The sequence below is a fragment of the Accipiter gentilis genome, chromosome 8 (genome assembly GCF_929443795.1).
Source record: "Accipiter gentilis chromosome 8, bAccGen1.1, whole genome shotgun sequence".
In the NCBI taxonomy this organism is placed as follows: domain Eukaryota; kingdom Metazoa; phylum Chordata; class Aves; order Accipitriformes; family Accipitridae; genus Astur; species Astur gentilis.
In genome coordinates, this window is record NC_064887.1 from 18,479,966 (window position 1) to 18,503,724 (window position 23,759).

Sequence of the window (23,759 nt, forward strand, 5' to 3'; positions counted from 1 at the left end):
AATGTCCCAAGGCACCCTGGCCTGCTCTAGGTCCTGGTGTTTGAGCCTGGTAGCGCAGCTGTATTCAGTTCACAACTCCAGAGCTGCTTCACTCTGGATTCCTGCCATTGGAAACCTCCTAATGCAGGGAAGGCCCTAAACAGAAGTAGTTGAAATTACATTTGCTTTTCCTGTGGGATCACTGCAGAAGCCCTGGACGGATGAGATAGGGGTCAGACGGGACCTGTGTTTCCTCCAGACCTTAGTTTTTCCTACTCACAGACTTGCCTGCAGAGAGAGATTTGTGGGTTGAGCAATGGTGCTCATTGGAGATTCTGTGGCAGAGCGGGTAGATTTGACTGTTGAAACTTGCTCTGAAGAGCAGGGCTCACCAGGGTAGCTTGCCCCATACGCTTGGTCCAGAGCCTGTAAAGCAAGAGTTAACATACACAAAATACATGGCTAGGCAATGCTTTTGCATTAAACTTTGGTAACTTTTGTAACAGTGTATCTCCTGCTAATTACTTCACTGCTGAATAGGTGAGAAGTGAGATTTTCTTTTTCTTTTTTGTTTTTTAAGCTGAACTGGAAATAGTCCTTATAGATTTTCAGGCTTGGCCATATGAACATTACTTGTCATGTGGTGTGACATGAACTAAGAAATCCTCAGACAGTAACCCCGCTTGGATTTTCTGACACTTGCCTTTCCTCCTATTCTTGTCACAATTCTTCCATCATTCAGACTGACTTCTTTTGTATGTTTGGGTTATGGGAGGTAACAAAGCCTGTGAAACATGACTATCCATGAAAAATAATACTCTGTAATATTCTTTCAGCCTTTCTAATGGGATAATTTTTCACGTGTACATTTGCATTAATAGCGGTTGGCTTCTAGTTAATAAATACAGGGCCCTGTGAAAATAATAGGTTATTAGGATTGGATGGGTTCCTATGGTGCCCTTAGTGCTGCAGCTTTCACTAGCTAGCTGTGCCTTTGCTTGTGTGCACAGCAGAGTTGTTTACATGTTAGGAATATGCTAGAGGCAAGGAGAAAGGAACGGCTTTAATGTGATGCAGCTTAGATGCTCTGTGGGGGAGGCCTCAGAATTGTTCATAACAGGATCAAATGTTGATCAATGTTTCAGGAAGAATAAAGTTACTGTTTATGAGAAAATTGAAGAATGGTATATTACATGCTTTCCAGCCATCTTAAAGCCGTCTATTTTTGACCCTGTCTAGGAAAATGTCCTTCTCCTGTGGTTCTTTTGAACCCTGTTAGAGTATCAGTGGTGCCTAGTAGAAGCATCTATCTGGACCATTCCTGTTTGGCTCCAGCTGCTTCTCTGGGCTGCCTTTGGTAATGAAACAAGTAAGATGCTAGCTTCTTTCAGCTCTTCCACAAAAAGCCTGGTGATCATGTTGTTGAGGGTGCTGCTGGAACATTGTGGCTACCGTTAAATTTGTTTTAAAGGCAGATCTGGGGATTTACTGGCTCCATAGCATAAGGAAACAGTTATTCTGACATCAAGCCATGAACATGAGAAAATGGCTTCTGCCTTATTGCAAGGTATAAAAGCTGGAAGGAGAGTATAAAGGCAGAGGAAATGGCTAGAGAGGACTGGAGAAGAAAACAGCTGAAAACCTCCTCCTGTACCTCCAGAGCTATTTTTTGTCAGTGACAGAGAACTGTGGGATGAGCAAAGCTGATCTGTATCTGCAGCAGGCAGTGGCTCTGATCTGAAAATGTATCCCCAGGAAAAAACAATGAGAGCCTAGCTGCGGGGGAGGGAGCATCCGAAGTCAAGACACCTCTCTGCTGGATCTGAACCTGCAATTCCTGTTCCAGGCTGCTTTGTGTTTTATTCAGGTGATGCTTGAAATCTTACAACAAGGGGCTGTCACGTTTTGTGTTAGATTGTGCCCTGTCAGGGCAGCAGGCTGGGGTTTGGGAAAAGGCAGCTGGGGGATGCAGCTTGCGGAGAAAGGGTAGGGATGAGGAGGGAGGGAATGGAGAGGAGTTGTGGAAAATTGTGTCAGAATAAGAGGCTTTTCAAACTAAGGCTAGGTGCCTGCTGGAGATGCTTCTCTAAAACAAACGTGGCAACTACAGAGTCATGAATTTATTTACCAGAATTCAAGTTTTTCTGATTGTGTGGTTTCTTGCATTCTTCTTAAAATGGTTTGGTGTTGAACCAGCATCCTGATATGTTGTGTTGTCTGGGCCTGTCTCCCAAGGGAGATATTTTGGACAGTTACTCCCGAGTAAATCCCATGTGTGGTTCTGGAGTTAAGGGCTTGTCTTCACATGCCATTGAGAAATTATTCAAGTCAGCTGAAGGTGTGAATTTAAAGTGAATTGCTTCAACTGCCCTACATCTCTGAGGCAGAGTAGTTGAGAGTCACTTTGATTCTGGAAAAGAGTGTCTGAAGAGGGTCTCAAGCAGTTTAATCAATCAATTTTTTTAATTTGTATGGTTTTTGTCTCTTAAGAAGTAATCCAAAGTGCCTTATGCAGACAAAGCCTCAAAGTGGATTAGGTTATATAGGAAGACTGTTCTTAAGGATTTGGGAGGGTTTATGTGGATGCAGATGTATTACTAGTCAGGAGTAGCACTTGTATTTTAATGTCACTCTGTCCTTTCATCTGAATTTAATATTCAAGTCAGTCCTTCAGACTCTTCTAACCTTAAGCAGAAATTATGAGAGGAATGTGAGCTGACTTTAGTCTTTGCAATAGACTTTTGAAACACTGTTACAGCATCTTACAGCTGTCATTAACTGTGTGATGACTGAGAGTTTCAGTAGAAACTTCTAGTTCACATGTTTAGTTTTCTATAGTGAATGGAATGCACTTCTTAGGTGGGTAAAGCTGCTGATTTCTTGTGAGATTTTCTAAGCTGATGGGGAGGAGGATGAAGAAAGTTAAAGAGGAGTATGAGCCCGCCCAGCAAATCTTGGACTTTGAGCCCAAACTGAGATTCTTCCCATCCCCTACAAAGCTTTTGTTGTATATGTGTATGAAGCAGAGAACTTTGGCAAAAACTGGATAGTAGAAAAAGGCTGAATATTTTAGTATTTGAGACTTTTGTGGCAACCTGCATAGTTATGTTTACCTCAAGCCTAAGAGGAGGGGACAGAGGAATCCAGCACAGGGAGTGTACGCTTCAGACTGAACTGTCTATGCAGATTAATGGCTTTGAATATTTGCTGTCTAATTTAGGGGGAATTTGTTGCAGAAGGTATGGGTAGGGCTCTCCATTTTGCTTTTTAATGTACTGCTACAGTCTTTTTCCCCCTCCTTCACCTTCCTTCCCATTTTGCTGTTTTAATAAGAGGAGGAATGACTGAACTACTGTATGTGTTTTTCCTTAGTAATTTTTGGCTGTGCAAAATAAGTTGCAGTGGCTGATGTACAGCAAGAAGCCACGTTATTTCCTTTTCAGCTACTGAATTTAGATTCTTGCTAAACATCATGAGGAATTTCTGCTCTAACGAAATGCATGCAAATATGTGCTTCAGGAGCCGTGTGGGACTCCTGATAATGCAGAAAAGTCCATCATATGTGTTGAACTGCAGAATTGCATCTGTAGACTGCTACCACCACGCTTCTAGGATACTTAACAGATCACTGTGTATGAACAGTTAGCATATTTATTTAAATAAAGTTGTGAAACCGGAAGGTTCTGAATGTTTTTCCTACTATTGTGGCAATTACAAAACCAAATGTTGTGGTTCTCTTGCTGAATACATTAAGTTTTATTGCCCTGTGAAAGACTTGGTCCTAGAGCCAAAGGCCTGATTCTGTACTAAAGCTTAGCTGACTGCATGTGCAAATCCAGGTAGAGCATAGATGCTTCCACCTTGGGCAGATAAGGAATGTTGTTTCTAAACTCAGAGCGCATGTGCTTTGCACTGCCTTTCTTCTCTGCTGAGACTGCTGAGGAGCACTGCAGTTTCTGTAGTAGTGCCACACTGGGACAGGATGGAGGTCAGTTTGTTTTGCCTTGTTCATCAAACAAACAGCAGATGGCTGGTAGTATGCAGAAGCTATTAACCTGGTTGAGGGTCAGGCTGAGGAGGAGGAGCCTGAGTCTATTTGTTGTCCAGTCTGGTTGACTCACCAAATTGGGTGACTTGGTAAATGCCTTGCCTTTATAGTCAAGGAATAGGAGAAATTAATACCGATCTTTTAAAAAGTGCTTTCTGGAGATGTCTGAAATCACTAGTCAGTAAACATACAGGTTTGTTTCCCTTCATGCACTGTTTTGTTTTGTTGCTTCTGAGGTGCTGAACATCCTGTTGGCATCATGGGAGGGTGTTCAGTACCTTAGAAATTCAGCCCATTGCAGGTCAGCTCTTGTTGCAGCTCTTCATCTGAGACAGCTACTGTGGACTTTGGTATCACACAACTGGAAGCTGGTGGTTGCCATGGGACCATTGAGTGTGACCCAGTTACGTACAGGATGGACAAACAGAGAGCAGCCCCAAAGAAATTATACTTAATGCTTCAAAAGAGCGTATTTGTCATCATGGAGAACTTGATGCTATTGTAGGAAGAAAAATGTGAATGGAAAACAGAGATCTCTATAAGCAGATACTAAATAGCCCAAAAGCTGAAATTCTGGTTTAAAGAAAGACAACTACTACACTAACAGCCCTATGGCTTCAGGGCACATCTAGAAATTTCAAAGCAAAATACAGTAATTAACGGGACAATGGATACATGAGAATTAGCACACATTAGAAGTTAGGAAGTAAGTTAGAGAATTAACTCTGCATGTTTTCTACAGCTGAAGTTTAGGAAACAAATAATTCCAGTTACTAGATGGAGATAATAAAGTAGCCTCGTGCAAGAAAAGTACAAATATTTGTTAATACTGTTCCATATTTGGGAAGGTGCAGAATGTGATACCACGAATGCCAATCCAACAAAGAATTAAATTAATCTTAGTTAATAAAGGTTTATTACCTTCTGTGGATAGATATATGTAAATCAGCAGTGCTATGACTTGATTGTTTTAAAGAGCTTGCTGAAAAGTCTGCAGGCCTGCAGACAATTTTTAATAACTGTTGGTATTGAGGGTCTTAAAATTAACTGTGCCAGAGTAGACAAGGGAAGGATGGGTGACTGATTTAACCATATTCCAGCTAGCTTGACATTAATCCTCATCAAAATACTGGAAAAGTTAATGCGGTATTCAATTGATAAAACATTAGACAGATTACTATCAGTCTGTATCACTTCAAGGGAAATATGTCCTAGCAAACATGGTGACATGCTGGAAACACTTAAGTTTTACTTGAGAGAGGGGCCTGCATAGGATGTAGTAAAGCTATGTCTTCAAAAGGCATCTGATGCAGGGGCAGGGAGACAATCCAATTCTTGCGGTCCCCTACTACTCCCTAGCTCCTCTCAAGTGCTACCTATAGTTCCCTTTCTTGGCAACAGCAGAGGTAGTCAGTTAGGACTTTGACATACCTTTGGGACTCCGGTCCTGACATGTTAGTGCTATGTGGTATTGCAAAAGTAAACGAATTAAGAACTGACTAACTGATGTTTAAAAGTTAGTCATTGGTGGTGAATCATTATCAAATGGGAATGCTTCTAGAAATCTGTTTTAAGTATTGAGGTGAGGCCAGATTCCATTGAACCTTTTCATCAAGTACCTGGAGACAAGGACAGGATCTGTACTGATACAATTGGTAGGCCATATCATGTGGTAAGCAAGGACAAGGCAGCTTGTACACAGTAATTTGGGTATCCTGGTGAGCTATATCAATCAAAAGTGCATTTTAATATAGCCTGATGCAAGCTCGTGGGGCCTGCAGGTGTTGTACTTCAACGTAGTGACAGAATAGCAGCTTGGGAGAAGACTACTTGGGGGTACAGTGAGTAAACAACTGGACATGACTGCCCTCTTGCAGGGCAGCAAATGTATGTAAGTTTGGGTGTGTAAGCAGGAGGGGCAACAGGCAAAATAAGGTGAATTGTGTATGATTCTGGGGTTGTGAGCAGCCTGTTGAAAATAGGAGTAAGTTCAGGAAAGAGAGCACTCTTGGAGGCTAAAAGGCTCACAGAAACAGGCGTAACGTGGAGCTGATGGCTGGGAGCTGAAATCAGGCAATTGGAAAGAAGACATGCATTTGTAATGGTGAGACAGCGTAAGCGCTGGAACAAGCAAATGACAAAGGAAAGTGGTGGATTCCACCCAAAATGTTCCCAGGGCTCAAAGCTTTTCTGGAAGTGTTCTGTTAGGCAAACAAAGGTTTGGCTTACAGTTACATGTAGCCCTCTGGTCTAAATACAGGAATAATTGATATAGTGGTCTGCAGTATCCCTTTGGCTTCAGTAATTCGTAGATGGTACTATACAAACCTGCAAAACAAAATGTTCCTTATATGCTGAATAATTGAGCAGCAGCTGCCCTCTCTCATATACATAAACACAATATATATATTTTCTATGTATATACATACATACATGTGAGGCACATACATGGATGGTGCCTCTTCGCCTGAGATGCGTAGTTCCTCTGTTACATATTTCGAGAGCAACAGAAGAAATTGGAGTCCACAAGTGGTTGCCAAGAGTTTCCTAGCCATGTGTATGGTTCTTCATGGACTCAAACCAGGAAACATGGGTGCATTTCCACTCTGCTTATGCTAGGAAGCAATTCCTGTCTGCAGGGTGGATTAGCTTGTGTGTAGCACTGGCTGAACTCTGCTTTCCTCTATCTGGAACTGATCTTTCTTGCATATAACCAGTTTTGGAATCTTTGTGCTGCTCTTTTGCAAGGTAGTAGCTCATGTCTTTCTGTTCCTCTTCTTGAAGGTGCATCTGAAGAAGTGACAAGGAAGAGTAGAATGGAATGAAGTAAGTGCAGCAGGAGTCTCACAAGCAGTGAGTTTATAAGCAACATTTTTGAGTTTGGGTTTGGTTTTTTTTCCTAGTGGACAATTAACCTCTGGAACTCGCTGCTGCATGATACCATTATGGGTAAGAATTAATGTGATTCCAGGAAGGATTAGGCACCTCAGGGAATGAAATTATTTAGTTTCATATAAATTTAGAAAACGTCTTGTTCTAGGGTTTAAAAACATTTTGTAACAATGGGGTCTAATGTAGTGGGCAGATTATAATTGTTTACTAGGAAACTTCTTTTGCTGTAACATCTGTTTCTAGCTACTTTCAACAACAGGAACTGGTGATTCAGAAGTCTGTTTCTAAATTTGAGAAGGAGCGTAGTGCTGGCTGAAGGAACACTGAGGGTGTGTGTATGAAGGGGAGGTGGTGATAAAGGGAGAACGTAACGTGCATGCTAAAATGTGTCGTTGTGCCTCTGATTACAGGGTGTACATGCTGATCTACAAACAGAATATACATGGATCAGAGTAACAAACTGGTTTTGAGCATTCAGCTTTTCAGTGATCATACTTGTACTGTGTCCTTCAGTTGTATTTAAAGTAATTGACCTGCAAAGAAAATGCACGGTTTTATTTGGGGATTGATGTCTTCAGAAGTGGAGAGAGGAATGGAATGGATCAAAGAGATTTAAGATGCGGAAGGAAGAAGGTCTAGCTGCCATTTTTTATTGAGCAGAAGTCTCCAATTTCCTTTATTAACTACCTCCTGATACTTGTTTTGGAGAAAGCTTCTCTCTGTTCAGAGTTACAACTGTTTCAACCTTCATTACTTTTCTTTTCCTTCTTTTCCTCCCAAGGTTACATGCAGGCGCACACAGGCACACCAGCAACTTTATTTGTGTATGACAATTGCATCTGGTAGATACTAATGGACAGAAATCATTGACGAGGAGGTATAGGTACAAGCATAATGACTGTGAGAGTTGTTTCACTCCTCCTTCCCTTTCATTGCTTCCAAGGTCTGGGAGTAGCTGCTCAGCCTTGCTGCTAGTGTCTACCCAAGTATGCTCCTGAGATGTCACTTGAAGAGCAGAGAGCTCTTCTCTGTGTGTCACTGTTTGTGTCCACACAGAAACACATGTACATACTCAAAGAAAACCACTCGGCTCCTGGATGTGTCTTGTGACCCATGTCTTTGCACTGTCCAAGAGTCTTGGAAAGAAATCTGCAGAATTGCAAAGAGGACAAGGGAAGTCTTAAAACAAGAACATCAGAAGAATGGTAATGTGATGAAAGTTTTAAAACTTGAGCAAATGCAAAAGATCGAGCATTTTAGCATCTCTGTCCTTGTAGGTGGGAATGGTTATTTTGTGGTCATGCCATGTGTGGTCCAAAGATGGGACCAGTGAGTGGACTTCCTTTGAAGCTCTGTGGAAGGATAAAAGTAACAGTTCAGTCCTACATCCCTGGGCTGCCTGTCTAGCTTAATATAGTACTAATCTGGCAAATCATCAAGCAGGGATGCCAGACCTTTCAGCAGAGGAAAATACAAGGTTAAAGTCATAGATGCTATGAATTAGCTCTTAAGAGCTGCATCAAGAAGCACAGTTGGTAAGTGTGGTATTTTGTGGCTCTTGTGTGAATGCGATATTTTTCCCTGTGTGCAGTCATTCCAACACAAGTTAAATTCTTTGTTGTAGAAAAAGCTAAATATTTTGGAACGCTGAGTCTGAAACACAGATGATATACTGCAGCAAAAGACTCCTGTGGGATTTTTTTACAAGATGGATTTTATTTGTTAAATGAGTTTTCAGTAGTTCTTTAGTACATGCTATTGTATTGCTTGCGTGATGTCTTACAATGTCACTGGTCTGATCTGGACTGTGATGACTGAATAAATTGCATCATTTGCTAACTGTGGAAAGATGGCTTGATCCATAAGACACATTTGTGTATATGTGTTTTGTAATGTAATTGTAAATCATAAATTAAAGATGATCAGTTAATGCCAAATACGAGCTGTATTCGTAGCTCTTAGAGTTCTTGTCTGCCCACAGGAGTTTCAAGAGTCAAAGGGGATCATAGAGGAAACTAAGCTGCTTTTGTACTTTGTTTGAGGGGGGGACAGTAATGAAATAAGTTATGTAGTCTAAGACATCTTGAAAATGGAGACTTTTAAGTGGTCTTTGGGCTTCTACCAAGGAACATGCTGCTGGCATTTTGGTTTTGTGCATTAGAGGAAAGAAAACACTAGAAATCCCTCAGCTTTCATCTATAGAGAAATAACTGCACTTTGCTGCTATGTTTTGGCCGTATTGGTTTTTGGCATGGTTGTGGTAATTTCTAGTTTTATATCCTGTGGGTTTTCCATGACTTAAATTACTAAGAAGAAATAGTTTGTCCTGTGGTCATTGGTGAGATGGTGTTACAGTTGGCAGGGAGACCTTGTCTAGGAGTTGGAGGATCAGACCTGTAGTCTTTTTTTGGCTTTGACAGTGACAGCTGTCTCGGAGGAGGACTGGAGAAGACTATAGTAGCTGACTGTGGTGACATCACCTGCTTGATATTGCGCCTTGCTGACCTTTGCCTTGGACTATAGAGGTGTAGAGCTCCTAATTCAAAAGCTTAAACGCAAGTCTCACCTGGAAAATTTGAGTATTTCATGTTAATCTGCTTGTGCTTTTGCTTATTGCTAATAAACTTTCATTTTGAGTCTGTGTTACAGTGAGGGGGTAGAAGGATCTTTATTCAGACCTCTTCAAATTGCAGCTATTCACAAACAGCAACTCAGAGCAAGAAATCATTTTATGTAACTGGATAATTTCAAGTGTGCCATCAGCACACGATTTTTTTTTTGTTAACTGAAGGCAGTAAAGATTCCTTAATAAATGAGTCACAACAGCATTACTGCTCTTATTTATATAACTTGAGATCTTGTAGTCTAAGCTTGTTGGCCTTTATCTCCATGAGTATTTTAAGTTTTGGTGGGGGTTTTGTTTTAAAGCCACTTCATGATTACTCATTTTGTTTGTTTCTTGTACATATACAGCCAGTTGTATCTTCTCCCTTTAGGGGTGGAAGTAAAGCTTTATTACAACTCACTTCTCTTAATTTGACAAAGCAAGTACCAGTGAATACGGCCAGCTTTCAGCAAGAAAGTCTATGCAGAGCACTGAGAAGCATTATCCCCAGATTAACTGTATGTGGAAACCTTAGGTACACTCCCAGAGGAAGAGTTGCAATAACTGGAGAGAATAGTTTTATTTGTGAATTGTACACCCACGTGGAAATAGCAACATTTCCTGCTAACCTATATCCTTCAATGATATCTTAGTTAAATCACTTTTCAGAATAGAGTCACATATTAAGGAATAATTCCAACACACTGCTTACTCTAGCAAACTTGTTTTAGGATGTCTTTACTTTGTGACTTTTCCTGTGGTCAAAGTGTTGCTAATGTAGAAGATAAAAGGAGATTTATTCCTGTTTCTAGCCCATGCCATAGACTTAAAGGTTCTTCCTTTTATAACTGGTCAAGCTCGAAACTTTGCCTTCCTCAAGCACTCTGTTGTAGAGTATGAAATCTGATGCAATTCAACTAAATTTTTGGGCTGTAATCTTTTTGAGACAGGATTACACAATGCATAATGCAGTAAGGTTGTGATATAGAGTAGGAAATTGAACCTTTTATGCAATATAAATATCAAGTGCTAGCATAGCCTAGCTCTTTGTCCAAAAATTGCTCTTTTTTTTTTGTTTGTTGTTTGAATATGAAGGAACTCTGACCAAGACCCAGGACCTGAGTGTTACACAAGGAGCGTAGAGCATACAATGCAAGTATTGTGAAAGGTAGTGGCATCTGATGCATGACATGATGAGACAGAGAGAGGATGCCCCTAGTGAGTCAGGAGCAGGATTACCGTTTGTATGTCATATAAAGAATGTTTTAACCCAACAGTAGCTCTGCCACTCGTAACAGAGCAAGCAGCACAATAAGCCATTAGCCCCATTTGGGGACAAGGCTGCAAATTTCTGTTAAGCCTAAAGAGCAATGTCTGTCTGACTGCCAGCCAGCTGTTGTACTAGCTCTTCCCTTTCTTGGCTTCAAACCCAGAATAACAGCCATCTCATGTCTGCTTACATGTGGTGAGCAAGGATCCAACTTTGATATTTCTGCAAAGGCCTTGTGATCCAGGGCCATTTCAATGTGAACATGGATATGGCTGTGTCCTTGTGCAAGAATTTACAGCCTACAGCAGTAGCACATCACCTGCCTTCTTGAAGTCACCATTTTGGGTCTCTCCTGCAAGGTCAATTGGTGCTGTGTGTGGATATCCCAAACTTTATGATGAGGGCTGGTGAAGGGTCGTTCACTTTAGCTTCCTAAAGCAAGTCTGTTCTTGAGAAACTGAAACCAGTGAAGGCTTAAAAGAATAGTTTAATTTTGTTAATCCAAAGTTTCTTCATGGTGTTATATCTAAGAGAAAGGGTTTTTATTGTTAGCCTTTGAGGATCTTGAAATGGAGATTAGAATTGCTGTTTAGCCTAAATGGGAACAAAAACTATCATAGAGCTCTGGGCCTTGATAAGCTTTTTCTTATTTAAAATAATGTACCTGAGGCATCATTTGGCAGGCAAAATTCTTGGTCAAAGACAGGCTGTTACAAAACTTTATAATAAACTAAATGGATGGTTTTGTTCATGTTTTGGTCTGGCCATGACAAATCGTAAACTCTTAACTGACGGTTTATGGGAATGTAGTCATATGTATGTTATTGCTGTACACCCACATGCACAGGCAATAGTCCAAGTGTGCATATGAGATAACAGGAGCATATAAATAAAGCGGTTGGCTAGTTGTCCTAACATTCTTGAGTAGATCCTTGTTAAAATAGTGCCAGTCAAATTTATGAATAGATCTGGTGTATCGAAGATTACTCCCATTCAGCTATGACGCGATAGAGGTCACTGTGTAGGCAATTTGCGGCCATTTTGTGGTTTTGTTTTGTGTTGAGTCAACGATTTGCAATGCAAACGGAGAGCTCAAGTAATCCCTGCTGTCCCCTGATAGTTGCAGGTTGCCTCCAGGCTACCCTCTTCCAAGAGAGGGATGTTTGCAGGCCCATAGGGCCATGCCACCTGATCACTGGGGTGTGTGAGGAGGTCTCTGTATGCCTGTGGGAGAGGAACGCTGTAGTTCTCTCTCCCACTACCACCGCTGCACTAGAACTGGTGTTTTCTGGTGCTCTTAGAAGATAAAAGCGACATTTGCTCTGTTCGTGATTCATGTATGTGAGTAGGTGATGCGCTATCGCACACGCCTATAGAAATACTGCTGGAAATGATGGTAAAGAACAATTTGCCTTAGGACAGGTCCTGAGTCTCCACCTTGTTCTGCACAGGACACCAGGACAGCAAGGGGGGCTGGATTGCACCTCTTTCCTAAAGCCTTGCATTATGCTTGGTGGAAGGCACAATGAGAGCCAGGACTCTGAAATCAGTGGTAATGTACTTGCACAAGCTCAGACTTTCTGTTTCCCCTGTTTTTTGAAATGTTAGCATGCTGGTGGAAGGGCTAGAAGATGATTTAGAAGGAAGGGACCCTTCTTCTCCCAGGTCAGTGTGATGCTAGTGCTGTGTTGTGAACTTGTCTTGCTGGTTACCCCTGCTTGCACAGAAGCTCTGGGGTCTGCTGGAGGGATGCGAAAATTACCTGGCTTGGCTGCGTATTGAAACAATGGCAACGACAAAACCTAACTCTTTTGTTTTCCTCTAGTCAGAGGGCAACTCTCCTTTTATTTCTGTAGCAGCTGGGAGGTGGCTATTGTGCTGCTTTAAGTGATGAGTAACTTGCCAAAACAAGTTCAAATGGCAAGCACCTGGGGTAAGGGAAAGCTGCCTCTGGACGGATTTCCCCATTTGGCAAGCAGATAGCACGTTGACTGTAAAAGTCAGACAGACAGTGACATGGTACATGCCTGCATGTCTGTGAAGGTGGCTGCCAAAAATGTTATTGCGAGCGCATGGGGAAGGCTGTAGCAATCATGGCAAGGTGATAAGGGCTGGAGCAGGAGTGGCATCTGCCCGTAGATGAGATTGAATAAAATGTCTCCTTTCTATATTTTTATTTCATTTATTTGAGGCTAAGTGACGTACATACTCGGAAAGCTTCGCTGTCTGTTTTAAAACAGATTTGACTGGACAGGAAAGCTTCATTGTCTGTTTTACTGGAAAGGTAAGTTTCAAGCACTGCTATGTTTAGTGCCTTATTTGTGAGATAGCATCATCCTCAAACCAGTGGGAAGGAGTATAGCTAAGTATATAGGAATGCTGTAACTGTAAACGGATTTATCTAGACATAATGTTAAGCCTTTTCAAAGATAGCAGTGCATTAAAATGTTAAGTTTGATTATACTTTTAATTATGCTGCTATCCCACTTTGGGGGTTTTGGTTTTTTTCTTTGAATTTTACAGCCACAAACATGCTTCTCGTTGCCTAACAAATAATCACTTTTAGATTGTAAGCCTTCAGGGGCAAGGGTTGTCTGTCCCCTCCCTGCTGGAGAGCCCTCAGTGCAGAGGTTACAATTGCAGCTGGAGCATTTGGGTCAAATCATAATATAAATTTAGCAATCGTAAATATTTAAATTGGAGGCTGTATGGATCTGTTGCTGCTGGTGAATGGCTGCAAGCAACACAACTGAGTGTTACTGAACCTTTTTGCAGAGCTGGAAGCTTACTTGTTAGAGCAGGAATGCTGCAATCTCAGGGAAGCAAGTCTTTTGGAACATTCTTTCTATTCTTAAGGCTACATTTTGAATGAGGTTTTGAGATAATAAAGCATAAGAAGGAAGGAGGTGATCTGAACTCATCAGCAAAATTTTAAAACAACAGCCTCCAAAATATGTGTTGTAGCATAATTCCCTTTTATGCTTAAGTACTGGGATTGAAGTCCACACCCTGAACCAAACAATTATGGGACTAGATGGACTAAGTAAATAGCTTACCTCTTACAGAAAGCAGCTTAAGTTTAGAAGAGGAAAAAGAAATATAGTAAACTTAAATAAATCCCTTTGAGGATAAATGCTTCAGCTACAGGCATTTTTCCTGGCATGAAACTACTGGAGATTCAGCTATTGGAAGCTTGGCAGGAATGTGTTAACATTAATAAGTCATCCTTCATCTGTTGATCAGAGTTTTATGTAAGAAGTCATCGTTGTTGCCTGTCTGGCAGGATGTCCGAAGCATAGAAGATCTCTTCGCTTGATAAAGAGCAGGTAGGGTTGGGAGTAAGCTATCTCTTGTGTGGTGTCTGTGCAGGGTCGGGGGAGACAGGATGGCGGGAGGGGTGTTGGAGGCTGCTTAGCAGTTATCTTGAGTAGTTTCTGTGACATGCTAGTCACAGCTAGTCCTTGGCTTGAGTGAGGAAGTCTCCCCTTCTCCCTGGGGAGAAGAGAAGCTGTGCGACATTTAAGTAGGAACATAGTTTGACAATTGTCCCATAAAGAGTTGGAGAGACTGTGTATTTGAAAACTGAGGGCACAGCCTGTTTATTGAGCTGTAAACTTGCTTTTTTATCAAGGGAGATTTGTGTTGGCATAGTGGGTAAAAGGAAAGGTGGAATTAAAGTGTGCTTTTTCATATCCTGATTCTTAGCTGCACTTACCTGATGCACCCTCCTACTGCTCTTGCCATGGAAAAGATCTTGGCAGAAATAGAGAAACTCTGGTGTGCAAGTAGGAGGCTGGTGTTTACATGTAGCTTCTTGTGTTGCTGGGTGCTTTTCAGTGTTTGGTTTTTTGTGCGTGTGAGTGTTTGTTTAATTTGATTTTGTTGTTTTAATTTTTTAATTTAAGTGTGACCTTTCCTAGATTGCTTTTCGCTAATGGATGTAATGGAAGTATCACTGCAGGTCCTTGAGAATACAGTAGCTCATATGTGTGCAAATCTTATACATGAAACTTCTGTTTAATGTGTAACCCAGTGAGAGTCACTGTGTTTGCTGTTCTCTCTGAAGAGATGAGCCAACTCAGGTAGGGAACAATGGAGTCTGTTTTTTAGTTAAAGGAACTTTTTGTCAGCTCTTGGCTTTAGATCTTCATGAGGATGCTGTAAATGTTCCAGTGCAAGGTTGCTGGCATGTCCATTAAAAATGAGGAGGAAAAGTATTCATTGAAAATAACTTTAGTTACTCAGTAAACCTGCTTCCATTCTGATGGGAATACAGTTTAGAAATTAAGTAAACCTAGACTTTACTACCATGAGTTAGGGCAGAGAGGTCATTTTGCCCTTAAGAGGGGCTATTAAAACCTACAGCAACATGAACTTCAGCAACACACTTTTTTCTTTGGTAGGCACTCCTTCCTATTCGTTAGGTATGTTTAGGGTGTGTAGTTATAGATACTAATATCCTGTAATAAGATTTGTATCTTTACATTCTGTGGCTTAAACTCACCAAACTAGCAGCTCTATGCCAAGTTCAATTTCTTACTGCTTTTGAAGTTGCCCCTGTTCCGAGTGAATTCAGAACAAGATGAGGCAGAGACTGGCAGCGTGTGTGGCTGTGGATCAGAAAGCAGTATTTTTCAGAGGAATTGCATGAGTCGCTGAGTGCCACCTTTACCTGAGGTCAAGCTATTTCATATAACAAACTTTGTAGCCATGTGGACTTATTTATGTAAAAGCAAATTTAAATAACATCTCAAGGTCTAAACCATTTTTAACTGTTCTGTTTTTCAGATTTCTAAACCAAAAAGGAAATACAATTGTGTTGTAATTTTTTTCCTTTTTCTCTTCCAATCCTTTTAATGACTTTTAAAAAAAAATTGTATTGCTGGGGTTTTTTTTAGTGATAAAAAGAAGTCTCAAAGGACTAGAGTTACCAGATGTGCTTTTATTTTGGTGCAGCTTGCTTTTGCATCTTGATAAATTCCTAAAGTGCTCTGGTCAGTGGAAGCACCAGATGTTTACTGTGTGTTCCTGTACTTCTAATAGCAGTCGTGAAAACACTGCAGAAACATCACTGGCTTAAAGATAGGGGAACAGCAGATTTTGAAATGGCAAAGGGATTAAATGTTTAACAGTTGAGTGCAAGCAGCTGTTAGAGTTTATTGGATGGTGTAACTTTTAATTGCATTGTATGTCCATGTCAGCACAGGTTAAATCAACTGCAGTAACTTTCAGTTGTGTCTGTATTTGAGTAAAAGTGCTTAAACAGGGGGTCTTGCACATACATGTCAGGCTGTCTTTTCAAGACCACCAGTTTGGGCATGTTTTAGAAATTCTGTGAAATGAGATACGAAGTGTCCGCTCACTGTTTTTGCTGCAGTCTGGCTAGGTGAAACAGAAAAAATGCTGTCGGAGATCTGATCATTCAGACTCAGCGTCACTGCTTTGATCACCAGTGATGTGCTGCCTTGGATAAAAGAAGAGCGAATTGGTATTGCATAAACAACAGCAGTTGAAACAGCAGTATAAGGTTTGGAGTGCATGTGCTGGGGTAGCATTGGAGACCATAAAGGCGTGAGAGAAGAGATGGAAGAAGGAACCAAGTGGAGAGGAGCACCTTGAGCACCCCTCTGCATGGGTCTCTCTTAGCTGGTAAAGAGCTCAGTGTTATAACTTTATGTGTTACAGTTAAGTCAGTTAACAACATGTGATTTTACAGTTATTAAAAAAAAAAACAACACAAAAAAAACCCCAAAACACCTAGCGAGGCAACATGCAAGAAACCAAGAGAGATGAGGCATGTTCTTTGCCTTCATCTGAAAGGTCTTTGTTACTCTGCTGTAGGATTTCTGTTCAGGCAGTTGTGCTATGCAAGATTCATGTTCTTCCCAAGAGAAATTGCCTCTCAAATACCTGTGTGTTCATGTTACTTACAGATATGAAAAGTGTAAGTTCAGTATTTACCTTTGCTGGGGTCTAGCCTCATTAGTCATCTCTCTTGGTTTCTTGCATGTTGCCTTGCCAAAAACTGACAAGTCGTATTCTGAAAGATACTGAGTGTCTGGACTGCACTCTGAAGCCTGGGAATAAATGTGAATAAAAACTGAAGCTTGTAGTTTTGGTCAAAGCAGCCCTCTTGTAAGAGCATGGCCCAGGAGTACTGCAGTAGGCAAAGTGGGAAGTTGCTCATTTTCTGTGCTGTGTGGACACAGAACTCGCATGTGGGGAACGCAGAGTAATTGTGTTAGTAATCTTTGGGTGCTTTGGGGAGCTCATCAGAAGTACAGCATTGGGCTCCTGTTTTGAAAGTAATCCTTAAACAGACCTCTCCAGTCATTTACAGCAAGGCAAGAATGAGGTATGATTCAAGAGTTTATTGTTAGGGAAATCATGGCTGCTAATACTGCTTTTTAAATACCACATTGATTACAAAACCATCTGTGTAGGAGTGGTGTATAGCACTAGACCTTCAAAGAGCTGGTAAACAAGGAAGATGCAGTGTAAACACTTAAATAGCAGGATCCGAAAGTAGGTTAGAGTGTTACACAACCTGAAAAAGCCCAGCTTTGAAGAGCAGAATTTTTGAAGATTTAATTTTTGTAAATGGATACTAATTTGACATTGATTATATAAAGTAAGAATCTTATTTTTGTCTCCAACTTACTGAAGCCTAGTATTTCTGTATGCAGTCTCGGAGAAATTAGATTGTGATAATTTTTCATTTACCAAGTTCCTCTCGGTCAGGTTAATGTTGTAAATAAAGATGATGATTTCTTGGTTGGGGAATTTATTTACAGTCTATAGTAGAGATTATGTATTCCCTTTAAGGGAAAGCCCAAAATTATAACTGTGCAATTTGAGCAGTGGGATGGGGAGATGAGTTAGTTGTGGGGCGTTTTGTTTGGGTTTTTTTGTTTCTCAAATAATGAGTGTACGAGTGGTGCTAATTAATCCTCCCTAATCATGTAAGTATGTTATCAAATCACAGCATCATATTTTTCCATACTTATTTATATAATGAGATTTAGTTATTAAAAGCTATTGTGGAACTCTTGTACATTAGTTGGAATGTTTTTCTCTATACGAAATCTCCTTTCAGCTTTGTGTTCATTGCTTTCTCCTTATTCAGTTATCATCCATTACGTGCACAGAGCATCTTGTGGTACACCTTCAGGATGACATGAAATTAATTTTGAGAAAGTAAAATCATACAGATAAAAATCCTATCCCATAGAAATTTGCTTAGCCTGGAATATCAGATAGGCCAAACAAATAACAATTTGCTCAGTCAAGGGGTAGCCAAACAAAAAGGAACCAACCCAGATCTTGCAGATCGGTCTAAACCTGGTAGATTTGCTTGCTGTCAGATGTTTAGGGAAGAAATAGTGAATGGGAATGCTTGTCATTCTAACTTGGTGGAAAAAAATAATGGAAATCTTTTTCCCTGCAGGTTCTTATGTTAAATCTGTTTCTGATCTTCCTAAGACAAAAGCACTCATCAGGAAGTATCTGATACCGTAAGCCACACTAGTCCTTGTGTTCTGGTGTTAATGTTCTTCAGTACTTTCCGTCGCTGAAGAAGTAGCAAAACATTTCATATAGTAGAGAAACACTATAAAAATACCTATATTGTATTTTATTGTGGAATGTTTCCTGGGCTTTTCAGGCAATAGGGGCACTCAATGCGCAAATCCATGCTTAGCTGAATTTGGGCGTTTGATTTCAAGGATGCTTGAGAAGAGAAGCTGTAGTCACAGTTGTACCTAAAACTGTTTTTGTAACTTGAGTTGGGTCAGGTAGAGCAAAGCACGGTAATTTCTTGTGGAATAGAGCAGGAGAGTTAACTCCTTTTTCAAATGGGCTGCTGCTTCTCTACAGCTATCCAAAGGCAGTGCCTCAGCCAACATACTAGGAGCTGCAAACCAGGCTAGGAATAGTTGTAATATTCCCAGCTACAGTAGCAGGGACAATTTCCCTCTATTACTAGATCCCAAAGCCTACTGGTGTTTTGATTAAACCTCCTTGTGTTTGTTTTAAACTTTTCTTAGTCTTGGAAACTGAATAACCAATGCTGGTGATGAATATGTCTGTCTGCTCAGAATGCATAAATTGATTCATAGGCTCTCTTCTGAATGTCTTTAAACGTTCTTTTACAAGGGCTCTGGGGCTCTTTACACTTGGTTCTGTGGGAAAGAAAAAAAAAAAAAAGGATGGTGCCATCTTTTTGATCTTTGCAGATTGTCTGTGGAATAATTGATATTTGCAGTGTCCTGGCTAAGAAGAATCTCATAATCCACTCTTATCACATTAAGGTCTAATTGCCTGCCTTAATAGGATATTGTAGAAGTAGAAAAACAGAGTAAGTAGAAATGGTTGGTGGAAAATATACAGCAGAAATAAATTTAAACCTATGGTCACTTGATCAAAAGCAAGCTAGCAGAGCCTTTTAGTTATGGGAAAAATTTTCTTCTTAATTTCCTGTGGGAAGGGAGAAAGCAATTTTGTTCGTGATAGCACTTTTACTTTTCAACTAGAAATGTGGGGGTTTTTTGGTTTGGGGTCTTTTTTTTTTTTTTTTTTTTTTTTTTAAATTCTTGAGCAGTTGCAGTGATAGGGCTAATTCAAGAATCTTTTTGTTTCCTGAAACAAAGTGGGCTTGTTTGGAGTCTTGGGAACCTGAAAGTAAAATGAGAAGTTCATGTGCTACAATTCTGGTTTTATTTGTTTGTTCTAACTTTGAATTTGCTTTAACTTTAAATATGCTTTTAAAACAGAAGGGCCAGTGAATTACAGGGGCAGACAGATGAATTTTTTATCAGTAAGTACAGGAAGAAGTAGGATGTAAATAAACACTAGTGACATACCAATCTGCTGCTTCCTTTTCCTCTAACTTCTGTATTTAAGCTAGTTTCTTAGGAAATAAGCCCAATATATTCACTTTGTATTTCAGCATTCACCAGGTTAATCACATTCTGAGCTCTTTCTGTTACAGCTTTTCTGTAAGACTAATGAAAAGATTATAATCAGGTGAGTATGATTTATGAAAGTAGCTGTTATCCTTGCTGATTTAACATGGGCCTGTAACTTAGAACAATTGTATTGTCATTGTCAATTTTCTTCTTTCTATATTCTGTTTTCACTGTAACTTACATAACTGCAAAATAAACAGTAGTTTTATTTCTAGAACTCCATATCACAGTAGCAATGGAGAGGGAGGTAGTACTACACTGCTTTCAGAACTTTCCCCCTAAAATCTTAGAAGGTAGCAAGAAACAGTTGTGCTTAGAACAGTTGCATTTGTTTAGGTTAAAGGTTTTTTTGTTTGTTTTTTTTTTCCAGGAGAGAATGCACCCAGTAGATAGCTGGAGGTAGTAGATGGAGCTGGGAGAGGCTAATGTTATCCTAGAGCATCATCTGAGTTACAGAACTGGAGACAAAGGGTTTGGGAGGAAAAAGGATTGTTTGCCAAAATTAAAGGTCTTCGTTATTTTGTGCAGCCCTAAAGATCATACTGGAATAAGCTTGAATTAAAATCTGTGTTTATTAAAACTAAACTAAAATATGCTATTTTAAAAAGGAGACTGTGTCCTGAAATTCCATATTGGGAATTAAAAATTCCTCTTCAAGAACCACAGTTTTCTAGTTTGGGTCTAGATCTCAGTGTGTCAAAACCCCATGTTCTGCTGAGCCTCAAAGTCTATTCGGTGCCTTGCAAGCCCTGAAAAGGGCTGAAAGAAATGTATGTTTTTATCATGAGAAATCAGATGTTTTGGCTTTTCAGCTGCATAGTACTTTGTTCTTCAGTTTGAGCCACCTGCTTACAGACTTTCTTTGCATTGGGGTTGTGAATAGAGCATGCACTGGTCTTGAGGGGAGACCACCTATGGCAGGGAGTTGCAGGCTCTGCCTGCCAGACACAGACTGGTATTTACATTTGGGTTGGGTTTTTTTTATATCTTTCTTTCTTTTTTTTCTTTTTCCTTTTTTCCTTTTCCTTACTACCATGTCATCACTTCAGTTTATCATGAAACCCCAATCCCAATCTGGCACCCTTAAAAGGAGGTGAAAATTAGTGATGAAGATATTATCTGCCTACTCCAAGGAATATTCTGGACAGTAGGTTTTAAAAGCTTTAAATAGTTTAAATTTAACTGTGGAATAAAGAAAACCCAAAATCATTACAATGCTGTAGAGACCTGTTGTTCTGCGTACCTCTTAATAGTTTGATTTCTAAGCATCTGCAAAAATAAAATAAAAGTTAACTTCTATGGTTATTAGTTTAGTAAAATCAAACACCAAGACAATGTAATGATGGATTTCAGAGAGAAAAATATCAAATATATTTGCAGCCTGTCAGAAAGTGTCTTATACTGTGTGTAGGTTTACAATTTTCATTTTGTTTTTTAAGACTCGGAGCATTTAAATATTTTTAGACATCTGAGGACAGAAACCTGTTTTCAGCTCCTGGAATTGATTTTTGCTAGCTAGAAAAAGGTCTGCCTCTCTTATGAGACACAGTGTTAGACAGTAATGCCACAGAGGGATTTATTGTGTTTTATAACTGCTAATCTCTGCCAAAACAGAAGCTCTTCTGTGAGTATCAGTAACTTGAAAGAAAAGACATGTTCAGAGCATTGAATGTGGTACTTTTTGGTGTAAAGCTCCTGTTACACCCCGCTGCCTACAGCCTCACAAAGAGGATTACACAGGCCCTGTTGTGTCTCCTTTTTTGAAATAATTTTGTGTGTGTGCAAGACAGGTCTGGTAGAGGTGATTTTTAGCTTTAGCTTTTTTTAATTGTTCTTACTAAGTCTAGCTGGAATCACCTTGTGCTCTCTCATTTCTTTTCCATTATTTCAGTAGCTTAGAGCAGCCACGTCTGCAGCGCTTGGGTTTCAGTGCTTTATCCACGTGTTCTCATGGCAGAAGCAAAAAAATCACATTCATTCTGTGAAAGGAATCCTGCAGGTTGTGCCCCAAACCGCAATGAAGTAACTTCCCATGTAATTAGCTAGTGCAAAGTTGAGGGAAAGGCTAGCCCCAGAGGAACAAGCAGTAGCAGCTACCCATGTTTGTTACAGCAGTCATCTCATTCCTCCTTCCCATCCTGCTTGCCTCCTTCTCCCTGCACATTGCATAGCTCTATGTGCAGAGGCATGGCTGTAGTAACCGTGCGTGACTTGTCCTTGCGAAGCATTTGGCGCTCTGCTCTCCTGTTGAGCTATTGCACTAGTAACCTAGTGGACGAGAAGTTCTTGTGGCTGCCAAGGTGGGTGAGACCACAGTGAAAGCAGCCTGGAGATCTGAGAGCGTCCCTTCCGAACAGCTTCCAAGAAAGGTAAAAATCCGCGCAGGGGAAAAAAAAAAAAACCAACTCTGCTGCTGTTCTGTGGTTCTCCTGTCCTGGGCAGGTGGCAGTTGTGCCTTAGGAGTAAGGAGGGTCCTTTTACATCTATCTGTTCACATTAGTACAAATGACTAATGCTCTTCTTTTGCACACAGTTGTTATTTAAACGTCAAAAGTAGCAATTCTAGGGCAAGCAGTCATGCTGTGACTCAGTCTAGGTAAGCACCGGGAGACATTAAAGAAAATGGGAGTTTGTAGCCAACTTCAAGTAAAGCACTGTGGGGCTTTGATAGCTGTGGGGTGTGTTACTGGTCTGTGTCCTTCAGCACCTCCTACAGCAACTACAGCCCTGGGGAGGTGTGTGGGGAAAGGCTGAGGAACCATGCTGCTGGGAGGAGGCTCTTGTGGTGCTGGGAGAACTGTAAGGCCCCGACCGACAACTTGTGTTACTGATGAGGGAGGAGTATTTGACGTTCACTTGCCCACTGGAAAATAGAGAGAGAGCTGGAAGTTCCTTCTGACCATTCCCTGAGGAACTGAGCCTTAACTTTTACATTTTGGCAACTGTGCCGAGAGCACCGAGAGGAGCACTGCAGTGAGATAAAACCCTCTCCTCTCTGGCTGCCTTCACCAAATCCCAGGCTAGGTATGCAAAACTGGTAAAAGCTCCTGGGAGGAGAGCGTGGGAGGCCAGGGGCTGGATCCCTCCCTGTGGTGAAGGACATGCTTTCATCGTGAGCTCTATGCCGGGCTCTGTGACGGCAACCTCTGGCCTTTCCCGCAGACCGAGACCATGGGAGCTGCTTGTGCTGGTGCGGGGAAGGAGAGGGGCTAATGCATGCCTTTGACCATATAGGCAGTAGCAGATATTTGAGTTCTGCATATACAAATGTCTGTTATCTTCTTCAGAGAAATGGAGCCTAGAAATAATCAAATGATCGTGTTGTATATTCATTGCCTGTGACACTGTCCTTGGTTTGTAAGGTGCAGGTCTGTACAAATTGGTATGCTACAAGTTAAAAATAATGAATCTGATGCATCTTTATACTGCCTGCTTTGATCTCCTTGTGCTCTGCTAAGCTGTTCTTCTCCCAACCAAAAGGAGCCAGACTCTGTGTGATAATGTTCATCCTGTCTCCTTGCCCGCTCCATGTGTGCACACAAGCTGCATGTTTTACTTTAGAAATGGCAAATTTGGGTCACAAGTTCAGCAGTTAAAAAGATGATTTTACCACATCCTGCTTGCACAGGAAGCTAATTTTTTAAAAAGCTGATAAGTTGAGTCCTCTAGATTTTGTCAAAACAAAAAGCAAAGCAAGCTATTTAAAGCTGCAAAGAGACTTGGATTCTCACACGATCAGTTTGCCACTTTTGTCTCACAGTGCATATGTTTAATTTAAAGTGAAAGCCTTGCAGCCTGCTCCTGTGCTACCTGGTCTAACCTGCTTCCTATGATCACCAGACTGTGGTGATAATCTGAAAAAAATATTTTCCCCATTATGTTAAGAAAAGTTGTGGGGTTTTTTTCTTGGTTAGCTGGGTCGGGTTTTTCTGAGGAAGGATTATTCATTAATTGGGGAAAAAAAATTATACAGTACCATTTTTTCCAATGAATAGGTGA

The 23,759-nt window shown here is 40.6% G+C and overlaps 1 protein-coding gene across 18 annotated transcripts in view; it reads left to right on the plus strand.

The window, feature by feature from the left end:
- LRRC8D (leucine rich repeat containing 8 VRAC subunit D) overlaps positions 1-23,759 on the plus strand; it is a 54,441-nt gene that overhangs the window by 24,727 nt on the left and 5,955 nt on the right. For 3 of the 18 annotated variants that reach the window (XM_049807432.1, XM_049807431.1, XM_049807429.1), the window contains exon 1: positions 21,932-22,129. The exons of 3 other annotated variants lie outside the window; for them this stretch is intronic. The gene's annotated coding sequence lies outside the window, so the exon portion shown is untranslated. 12 more of the 18 variants (XM_049807427.1, XM_049807428.1, XM_049807425.1 and 9 more) reach the window with 12 other exon arrangements.